The 11709-nt window shown below is 40.4% G+C and overlaps 1 pseudogene; it reads left to right on the forward strand.

Annotated features, from left to right (window-relative positions):
• The first annotated feature begins 520 nt into the window (after positions 1-520).
• On the forward strand, positions 521-1592 carry LOC105732912 (putative elongation factor 1-alpha-like 3; annotated as a pseudogene).
• Positions 1593-11709: the final 10117 nt, after the last annotated feature.

Below are 11709 nucleotides of genomic sequence, written 5' to 3' on the forward strand. Positions count from 1 at the left end.
ATAGTGATAGAGAAATAGAAAGGTGTGTTAATATTTTGCCCCACACCCAAAGTCACACTATGACATTGGAACTTTTTTTTTTAATTACATCGATTCTTTTACCAACATCAATAACATGCTGACAAACCAGATGCTGGCAAGAGCACAAAGCAGCCTGAACTCTCCTACACTGCTGGTGGGAGTGCAAAGTGGCACAGGGCATTTCTTCCCCAGAGAGCCTATTGTTCAACCTTTACAGCTCAGCAGCGGGAGCATGTGTGAATGTGGATATCAGACAGGGTTGTTAGTTGCAGACAACAGACTCTAGTTCAAGCAGATAGACAAAAGAGGTATTTAGAGAATTCGAGAAGGTGGCTGCTGAGATGGGAAAGGGTTCCTTCAAGTAAGCCTGGGTCTTGGATAAAGTGAGTGCTGAAAGTGAGTGTTGTATCACCATTCACCTCTCCCTGTGGGAACTGGAGACTTGCAAGTATTGTGGGATCATCATTAATGCCCCATGACATGGATTTTTACCAAAAACATGATCACAGGAACATTTGGGCTGTCTATCCTGTCCTGACTGTTGCTTCCATTGGTGAGTCTGAACCTGGTGTCTCCAAGAATGGGCAGACCCATGAGCATTCTGGCTCACACTGGGTGTGAAACAATTAACTGTTGGTGTTAAGAAAATTGACTCCACTGAGCTACCTTAAAGCCAGAAGAGATATGAGAAATTTATTAAGGAAGTCAGCACCTACATTAAGAAATTGGCTACAGCCCAGACACAGAAGCATTTGTGCCAATTATTAGTTGGAATTGTGACAGAAGGCTGCACCCAGGTGCTCACATTTCTTGGCTCAAGGGATGAAAAGTCACCCGTAAAGACAGCCATGCCTGTGTAACCATACTGCAGGAAGCTCTGGATTGCATTCTACCACCAACTTATCCAACTAATAAGCCCTTGAGTCTGCCCCTCAGGGATGTCCACAATATTGGTGGTATCGATACTGCCCCTATGGGCCAAATGGAGACTGGTGCTCTCAAGCCTAGCATGGTCACTGCACCTTTACTCAAGTCAACATCACAACTGAAGTCTGTTGAAATATACCATGAAGCTTTGCATGAAGTCCTTCCTGGAGACATTGCGGGCTTCAATGTCAAGAACATGTCTATCAAAGATACATATTGTGGCAACCTGGTTGGTGAGAGCAAAAATGACCTATCAATGGAAGCAGCTGGCTTCCCCACTCAGGTGATCACAGGAACATTTGGGGCTGAACCATCAAGGCCAAATCAGTACTGGTTATGCCCCTATGCTGAATTGTCACATGCCTCACATTGCTTGCAAGTTTGCTGAGCTTCTGGAGAAGATTGATCACCATTCTGGTAAGAAGGTGGAAGACAAACCCAAATTCTTCAAATTGGGTGATGCTGCCATTGTTGATATGGTTCTGTGTGTAGAGAGTTTCTCTAACCATCCTCCTCTGGGTCCCTTTGTTGTTGATGATGTGAGACAGACAGTTGCTGTGGACGTCATTAAAGCAGTGGACAAAAGGGCTGTAGGAGACGGCAAGGCCACCAAGTCTGCCCAGAAAGCTCAGAAGTCCAAATGAATATTAACCCTAATACCTGCCACCGCAGTCTTAATCAGTGGTGGGTGGAAAAACAGTCTCAGAACTGTTTCTTTCAACTGGACATTTAAGGTTAATAGTAAAAGACTGGTTAACAATAAATGCATCATAAAACCTCCAGAAGGAAAGGAGAATGTTTTGTGGACCATTCGTTTTTGTATGTTTGACAGTTTTCTGAAGTCACTAGTTTTTAAAATCAGTACTTATTAATCAGAATCAACTTGACCAAAAATCTGTCACCAGATTTAGGACCCATGAAAACAATGTTTAATGAGGAGAAAAAAAAAGGTCCAGTATGACAAAATTAACCTAAATTTACATTTTGCATGTAGGAGGGAAAAAAAGTTGTTTAATGATCATTTTCATTCACTCGGTGAAAGCAGAGGCACTGAGTTAAATTTAGGCGATTACTCCTAAATCACTATCAGGCCCCAGATAGCCAAGTGAGCTCCCACAGGAACTGGTTGGACATCAGGGGACAGTGAGCATTGTTGCCTGCCTGGCACCTCCTCCACTTTTTGCCACAGTGCCTCTCTTCTTCTTTGGGTGCTCCCTTCTCCCCACTCCACATGGTCCTATCGATCAAGCTTCCTGCCCACTCACCCACCTAAGCCCTGGGATCATGTCTCAAGTCAGGCCAGTGCTCCCCAAGAAATCTGAATCTTGAGCCAAATGACACAAAGACCCACAAAAAAAAAAAAAGCCAAAATAAAGTGGTTCCTGTGGTAGTCCCCTCAAATGGCTGTCCATTAATCCCTACTTCAGAGACCGCCTCCCACCCCCAGAGCTGCCCTGTTCCTGATGCTCTTGAGGTCTCATTGCAAAACTCCTCCACCAAGCCTGGGAGCTTTCTGATGCCCTTATCATGAATAGCTGGTCTGTTTAAGTCAGCTATAGTCTGTTTCTGTTGTTTGCCACCAAAGAACACTAGCTGACATGCCAGTGTTACAGCTGAGAGAGGCTTGCTTTTTTCCTATTAGGGCATGTTTTGGTTAATGCTTGTTCACCAGATCATGCAGAATGGTAGATCGTTATAATAATGGCCCCGATGAGTCCATGCCCCTTTACAATGTGGCATTGCTCTCCCTCCCATCAAGATTTTACCCTTGAAGTTTATTTCTATACCTCCTTGTATATGGGCTGGCTTCGTGAATTATTTTAATGAATAAAATATCATGGAAGTGATGTATGTGGTTTCATGAGTCTTTGTAGCTTTCAACTTCAATTCCTTGGAACCGTGAGACCGCCATGCTGTGAGGAAGCCCATGCTGGCCTCCTGGAGGATTAGCGGCCATTTAGAAAAGAACTGAGATGTTCTGCCAACAGCCAGATGTGTGAGTGAAGGCATCTTGGACTCTTCAGCCCAGCCTAATCATAAGATGACAACAGTCATGTGTGTGTACCCAGATGAGACCAGCAGAAAAACTACCAAGACTGGCAAACTCACAGAAATGTGAGAAATAATTAATGGCTGTATTTTAAGCCACTAAATTAGACCATCAATTAATGAGGAAAGAAATGGAGCATAGGACACAGCAGTTATGAGACACTGGCAGCAGTGACAGCAGCATCATGTGCAGGGCTGGGGTGTGTATATGCATGTGCAGAATGCAGAACTGGAGTGGAAATGAACTCCAGCTGCAAGAAGCAGTCAATATGTTAATGGTGGATGGTGTCCAAGTTCTTGGCATCTTGGACAAAGAATTGGACACAACGCACAAACAAAGCAAGGAAGGACAGAAAGGTTTTAATGAAAATGAAAATATGCTCCACGTGTGGGAGCAGGCCTGAGCATAAGGTCTCAAAGGCCTTGTTACAGAGGTTTTGTGAGTTTAAACACCCTCTACTTGGGGTACGCCCTATGTAAATGAAGAGGATGAAGTAAAGTTACAAAGTCATAAACAGCATATGCCCTTTGGTTATTTCTGTGGTTTTTAATAACTTAATATACTAACTATAATTGTGATTGTTAACATATACTTAGACATTAGAAATTTGGAAATCCTATAAAATTTCAGATATATATTAGTATTACTTACAAAAGTATAACCTAAAAAAGATTGAGCATCATTTGGCAATCCCATGTACCTAAACATGTCAAATGATTCTGTTTACCTCTCTTTTCTGGATACTTCAGGGGCCCTCTGAAGTATTTGCAGAGTCAGATGCCAGGGAAGATGATTTTGAAACTGAAGTTTGATTTTGGGAATTGCAGATTACCACAAGTTATTTATTTTGCCAAAATGATGACTCAGAAACTTTAAAGAAGCAAAAACCTTATAACCCTTTTGAATTTAGTCAACATGTTCACACAGAGAACCTCTTCTGCAAGATTAATTTCCACAATTTTTTCACCGCTGTTTTGAACCTTCAGCTTTCCTTATCTAACGTAAAACAATCCTTTAACCCTCAGCAAAAGTTTACATTTCCATGACTTCATATAACCTTCTTCAAAAAAAAAAAACATATTTTACTGTTTTTATACACTATGCATGTAAACATATTCCAGTAGTCTTAATTGCATGTTAAAATGGAGACTCTTAACAATTTTAACTTTAATGTAAAATCTGGTAAGTTATGTTCTGATAAGGTTTGACTGTTTCCAGCATTTAGGTAGGTCATGGCCAACTCCACACGTCACAGGCCTTACCTAGCTGGAAAGCAGGCAAGTTAAACAATTTTTAAAAGTCAAAGAAGCAGCTTATGACCTTAAAGCATTTAGCAAACCTAAAACTGGAACTTAATTTAGACCACATGTTTACATTTTGAAGACAATTGCATTTTACAATAAACTTGAAACCCGTTTTTATTTCCCAAAGATTTCTAAAGTTGCATGGACTAAAAAGCCTTATATTTTTCACTTTTCTGACAAAATATTTGACTTAAGCTCTTATTATTATTAAACTAATTAATTAAAAACTTTACAGAGAAGATATACAGTGACTTTTACTTTATATTTAACCAGTTTGCACAGAGAAAAAGAGGCCAGAGACTGACTGGTAGGAAACTCTTACTCTTTTGCAGGCATATCAGCTTTCTGGGTTCTCTCTCCCTGAGCGGCACTGGTGACTCTGCTTGACTGTGTGCAAACAAACACATTGCCATGAATTAAGAATATTCATAGATAGTTCACAAATTTTGGAGAAACTAGGCAGAGAAAGAACTATGACTCAAATTCTATATGTAAGAGGAGTATACTCAACACACTCAAAGTATCATGATGCCTAAAATCCAAAAAGATAGTTTGAGAATAAAAAGCTGGTGTGCTCCATTAGTTCCTGCAGGCCCAAAAAGGTAGCTTAGGAATTCCAGATAGATTGAACAGATGATGACTTGCTGGAAATGCATAGGAGCACAGAACTAAATAAAAGTCTTCCACTAGGAACTAAAAACGAAATTATGGTTTTATGTATATGGATACACAAGCAAAGCCAGAGAATAAACAGCAAACAATGAAAACTAGAAACAAAAACAAATAAACAAAAACCTCACCCTAAATTTTCACACTCAATTTACCCTGGAAGCTGCAGTGTTCCTTGGGCCCCAAAAAACCCACATAATGAATATTTTATTCCTGATACAAAATTCAATATCCTTAAGTTCACTAATATAGTATACATTCTGGGCAATTACAAATCTCACTTTAGGCACATGACCAATAAGGACTTCAGCACTATCCACACGAAAGGGTAAACAAACTGTGGAGCAATGCAAGCATGTTTGTGAAATTTGGTTTTATGATAAGTTCAGCTTCATGCTTAACCATATTAGAAAAGAATTGCCAAACTGCCACAGCATTTTTTACAATACTTCTCATTCTACTTAATCAAGACTAAGAGCTTTCACTGTGAAAATGTTAATTAGCCAAATGTCTCCAATTCTCTATCAGGTTTTAATGAATATTTTACTATTTAAACTTTTCCACTCTTTCTCCCCTACTTAATGACTCCTTACTACATTGTTTCCTAAATAACCTTTTCAAATCTGTAATTTGAACTAATTATTAGATAACTTCTGAATTAGACAAAATTATTCTTTTTTTTCACTAATAACCCTTTCTGACACATCGTGTATACAGAATTACATGTTAACTAAAATTTTTATCCTTAGCAACCTAAAGCTTTAGTGAAATCCTAAAAAGCAAGAAATCCTGAATTATTAGATATGGGTATTTATAGATGAGAATAATTCCACAATTTGAGAAATATATTTCCCCATATTACAACGTTTCTTAATTGGAAATGACCCAGATATTGAATGAGAGTTAAAAATAACTTTAAGATTTTAATTTTCACCAAAAGGTCACCTAAAACATCTATTCCATTCACTGTACTTAAATGTTACTTTTAACAAAGAAGACATGTGACATCAACTAACATATGTGAAATAAATATTGGTTTGGTCCTGAAAGGCAGGACAACTCCAAGTGAGGAGGCTTGGGAGCTATCAGATCACAGCTGGGAGACAAAAGGTTGCATTCTTTTGAGTTTCTGATTAGCCTTTCCAAAGGAAGCAATCAGATATGCATTTATCTCAGTTAGATTTGGATAGAATGGGAAGCAGACTGGCCCTAAGCAGCTCTCAGCTTGAATTAACACTGACATTTTAAAATACCTAGCAAAGACAAGAAATTCAGACAAAATGTATGTTGACAATTCTGAAGGCATTTCTATTTTTATTCCACCAATAATTTTAAATCTAGCTTGTTTAGTAAATTTATACCTTCAGTCACGTGAACTTGAAAATTGCTTAGACGTATTTACTTCATTTATAAGTGCTCTTTTACTTATAATTCAGTTTGGTAGACACGCATATAACAATAAGTGTACATACAAATAAACACATCTAGACATGTATACTCACACATAAATGAAGATCCAATAGCTTGGAACCTTAGTCAGGAGATAGCAATATAAGCTTGCCGGTTTTACTTTGCCGCAGTAGACAATCCAAGGAAGGCTGTGAACCAAAATTCTGGGTAAAGCAGTTGCCATGACAGTTTGATTTTTAAAGGCTAACCTCCCCAGATTCCAAAAAGCAGTGGGACAAAACAGTACAAAAGGGTGGCATCACGGTTAACCAGTCCCTCTGCTTAAAACAGCAGCACAAAAGCCTGGATACGTGCAATGCCATCCCACATTCCCATTAGACAATAAACCAAATTTTAAACAAATTTGGGGCAAAGCAGCATTGCAACTGCAAGAGAAAATTCTAAGGAGGACTTAATACTAGACCTCAGAATCTCTGCCAAGAACATCTTCTTTTGAGAGTTTGAGGTCCACAGAACCCATGGAGCGTCCTCCTCTTGGGTCCAATCTTAAAGACGTCTCTGGCTTTAGGTGGGCACGTCACATGCAGGTTTCCCCTCCAAAGCATACTATGAGGTCTATAAGAATAGCCATGAACTATAATGAGAACTGGATGCCAGGTGAGCCTTTTGTTACTTAGCTAGTTGAGTACAATAAGGGAAAAAGTTAGCATATGAAAAGAAGGTTTAAGTTGCCTGAAACATGTGCAAGCTTACTCCAGCTGCGTCAAACATAGGGATCAGGGACTATGGGTGGAAAATATTTTTTGATTTTATTTATTTATTTATTTTTATTATACCTTAAGTTCTGGGATACATGTGTACAATATGCAGATTTGTTACATAGGTATACACGTGCCATGGTGGTTTGCCCACACCCACCAACCCATCATCTACATTAGGTATTCTCCTAATGCATTCCCTCCCCTTGCCCCCACTCCTGAAAGGCCTCAGTGTATAATGTTCCCCTCCCTGTGTCCATGTGTTCTCATTGTTCAACTCCCACTTATGAGTGAGAACATGCGGTGTTTGGTTTTCTGTTCCTGTGTTAGTTTGCTGAGAATGAAGGTTTCCAGCTTCATCCTTGTCCCTGCAACGAACATAAAGTCATTTTTTTTTGTGATTGCATACTATTCCATGGTGTATATGTGCCACGTTTTCTTTATCCAGTCTATCATCGATGGGCATTTGGGTTGGTTCCAAGTCTTTACTATTGTGAATAGAGCTGTAATAAACTTATGAGTGCATGTGTCTTTCAGTAGAATAATTTATAATACTTTGGGTATATATCCAGTAATGGGATTGCTAAGTCAAATGTTATTTCAGGTTCTAGATCCTTGAGGAATTGCCACACTATCTTCTACAATGGTTTAACTAATTTACACTCCCACCAAAAGTATAAAAGTGTTCCTATTTCTCCACATCCTCTCCAGCATCTGTTGTTTCTTGACTTTTTAATGATCAACATTCCACCTGGCATGAGATGGTATCTTATTGTGGTTTTGATTTGCATTTATCTAATGACCAGTGATGATGAGCTTTTTTTCATATGTTGTTGGCTGCATAAATATCTTCTGTTGAGAAGTGTCTGTTCATATCCTTTGTCCACTTGTAAGTTGTATCCCTATGTGTTTTATTTTCTTTGTTGCAATTGTGAATGGGAGATCACTCATGATTTGGCTCTTTGTTTGTCTATTACTGATGTATAGGAATGCTTGTGATTTTTACACATTGATTTTGCATCCTGAGACTTTGCTAAAGTTGTTTATCAGTTTAAGGAGATTTTGGGCTGTGACAATGGAGTTTGCTAAATATACAATCATGTCATCTACAAAGAGAGACAATTTCATTCCCTGTTTTCCTATTTGAATACCCTTTATTTCTTTCTCTTGCCTGATTGCCCTTGTCAGAATTTTCAATACTATGTTAAATAGGAGTGGTGAGAGAGGACATCATTGTCTTGTGCTGGTTTTCAAAGGGAATGCTTCCAGCTTTTGCCCATTCAGTATGACATTGGCTGTGAGTTTGTCATAAATAACTCTTATTATTTTGAGATACACTCCATCAATACCTAGTTTATTGAGAGTTTTTAGGATGAAGGCTGTTGAATTTTATCAAAGGCCTTTTCTACATCTATTGAGATAATCATGTGATTTTTGTCATTGGTCTCTTTATGTGATGGATTACGTTTATTGATTTGCATATGTTAAATCAGCCTTCATCCCAAGTATGAAGCCAACTTGATCGTGGTGAACAAGATTTTTGATGTGCTGCTGTATTTGGTTTGCCAGGATTTTTGCATCAACGTTCTTCAGGGATATTGGCCTGAAATTTTTTTTTTGTTGTGTCTCTGCCAGGTTTTGGTATCAAGATGATGCTGGCCTCATAAAATGAGTTAGGGAGGGGTCCCTCTTTTTCTGTTGTTTGGAATAGTATCAGAAGGAATGGTACCAGCTCCTCTTTGTATCTCTGGTAGAATTCAGCTATTACTCTGTCTGATCCTGAGCTTTTTGTGGTTGGTAGGCTATTAATTACCGCCTTAATTTCAGAGCTTGTTACTGGTCTATTCAGGGATTTGACTTCTTCCTGGTTTACTCTTGGGAGGGTGTATGTGTCCAGGAATTTATCCATTTCTTCTAGATTTTCTAGTTTATTTGCATACAGGTGTACAGGTGTACAGTGGGCTGCACCCACTGTCTAACCAGTCTCAATGAGATAAGCCAGGTACCTCAGTTAGAAATGCATAAATCACTCACCTTCTCTGTTGATCTCACTGGGAATTGCAGATTGGAGCTGTTCCTATTTGGCCATCTTGCCAGCCCCACCCATGATATTTTTAAAAAGTCCTTCCTCAGGGCAGGGAGATTCTTCCCATTTGTTCCTAGGCCTTCAGTCAATATCAAGGAGTAACCCCAGGCAATTGCCCTCAACTTCCAAGGCTATACTAGGAAACAGCCACTGTAAGACTGAAAAAGAAACAGAAGGAAAAAAAGGAACAAAAAGACCCAGATTCCTTAAGCGAACCAGGGGGTGGCAATTAGGTTTCTCCAGATGGAAACTCCTTAGTTTAACTGGCTACAGCCAGAAACCTGCAGTTACTTCCATGTTTAGGCACTGCCCACCAAGGGTCCCAAGCTGGAAAGGAAGAGAGAGAGAGAGAGACAGAGGAGAGAGAGAGAGAGGAGAAAGAGAGAGAGAGAGAGAGAGAGAGAGAGAGAGAGAGGCCCTATATGGAGCAGAAAGAAAAGGAAGAAAAATGAATCCCAAACTTTGGGCTTACCTCTTTCTCCAGACTGGCTTGCCAAAATATGCTAACGGTGGAGGGTGTCCAGGTTCTTGGCTTCTTGGACAAAGCATTGAACAAAACACAAAGCAAGGAAGAAACGAAGGGTTTTACTGAAAATGAAAGTACCCTCTACCACATGGGAGCCGATGGAGGATAGGGGCTCAAAAGCCCTGTTACTGAGTTTTTGTGAGTTTAAATACCCTCTACTTGAGGTATACCCTATGCAAATGAAGAGGATGAAGTAAAATTATAAAATCATTTACAGCATATGCCCTGTGGAGAGGATGTTTTCTTTTATAGATGAAGTGTGAATTGGCCTTATGTTCCCTGCATCCAGACCCTATTTTCTTGCTTCAAACCATTTTCTCACATCTGCCACTGGGAGAGGAGGCTAGCCAGCCCACAGCACACTAGAGCTCCTGGCCAGTGTGGGAAACAGTAGGGCAGAGGCCGGAAGCCCTGGCAGTACCAGGAGGCATAAGGTTTGGATTCCAACCCTGGCCCCGGATGCTGCCTGGCTTGAGGAAGTCACTTGATTTCCCCAATTCCAGTTCCCTCATCCAAAAGATGGGCATGATAATACCTTTCCTGACCACTCCACAGGGCTGTAAGGGTGGATGACATAAAAAATGCAAAAGCCCAAGATCAACTTAAGCGCCAAGTTGCAATAGCCAGTTAGGCATGCAACCCCCAGAAACAACTGGGTCTGAATTTATTCTCAGAATGTTATCAGACATGAGAACAAGAGCTGACCACCCTGTTACAAGGGCTTATGTCAACATGAGGGAGGTCAAGTCTGTCTCTTGGGGATGCTCCATGGCAAAAACATGATCTTGTTGAGATCGATTTATAACCAGACTCCTGCCTTGCAGCACCTAGCATATGTCAAATGTCCATGTTGGTATCACAGTCAGCCTTGAAATTTCTGTTTTGCTTCCCCAAAACCAGCAGCAATGCCCCAGCCCCATAACCCATGAGACCTTACTGAGGGTCTCTATATCTCTTCCTCACTTACTTGCTAGTCATGGCCTGTGTTATATTCGTTCATTCTCTTTCTACCCTTCCTTCCCTTTGCTCCTGCAATAAAATTTCCCTAAGAACCTCTAAGACTTCTTGTGAACTATTGACAGATCTTATTTTTTCCTCAAATCCATTCCCAGTTCCTTTCATCCTCCACTGAATATTGTCCTTTCTTGTTCCTGGCCTCACAGTTTATACAGCCTGATAGCAGCCCCATCTCCTTTAGGAAATGGAAAATTACCACACCTTATTCACAATGTGGGGCAAATCCAGTCCTCGGCTCTTCTTTCTGCCCTACCCCAACAGGATGCAGTTATGTGGTTTTCAAAGTTTCTCCTCTCAGACTTGCAATGGATCTCAAATGTTGGGCAGGAGAAAAAGATGATATAAATGGCCAGCCCATAGTTCTTTTTTTTTTTTTTTTTTTGAGACGGAGTTTCACTCCAGGCTGGAGTGCAATAGCGCGATCTCAGCTCACCACAACCTCCGCCTCCTGGGTTCAAGCAATTCTTCTACCTCAGCCTCCCGAGTAGCTGGGACTACAGGCTGCGCCACCACGCCCAGCTAATTTTTGTATTTTTAGTAGAGACGGGGTTTCACCATGTTGATCAGGATGGTCTCGATCTCTTGACCTCATGATCCGCCCGCCTCGGCTTCTCAAAGTGCTGGGATTACAGGCATGAGCCACCGCACCCGGCCGCCCATAGTTCTTTAATGGCTCTCAATCACACCATTACCATCACTGCCAAAAAATTATTTGGAGTTTAAAGAGCAGTTAAGAGTAGCTTGAGCCATAATTATTAATTGATCCACGCCTATAAGTGGGGATCAAGGCTGGTTTAGATCAGGGGCACCCAGTGGGCTCTGGTGACACCACTTTCCCTTTCCTTTCCCTCCCCTGTGGGAGAAATGGTTTCCCATTATTTCAGATCTCTGAGTGCCTCAATATCCTGTGTTTGTTCTCTTGACCCTCTCTTACCTCTGTA

The sequence above is a fragment of the Aotus nancymaae genome, unplaced genomic scaffold, assembly GCF_030222135.1.
Source record: "Aotus nancymaae isolate 86718 unplaced genomic scaffold, 86718_ANA_hifiasm-v0.15.2.pri h1tg000001l, whole genome shotgun sequence".
Classification (NCBI taxonomy): Eukaryota; Metazoa; Chordata; class Mammalia; order Primates; family Aotidae; genus Aotus; species Aotus nancymaae.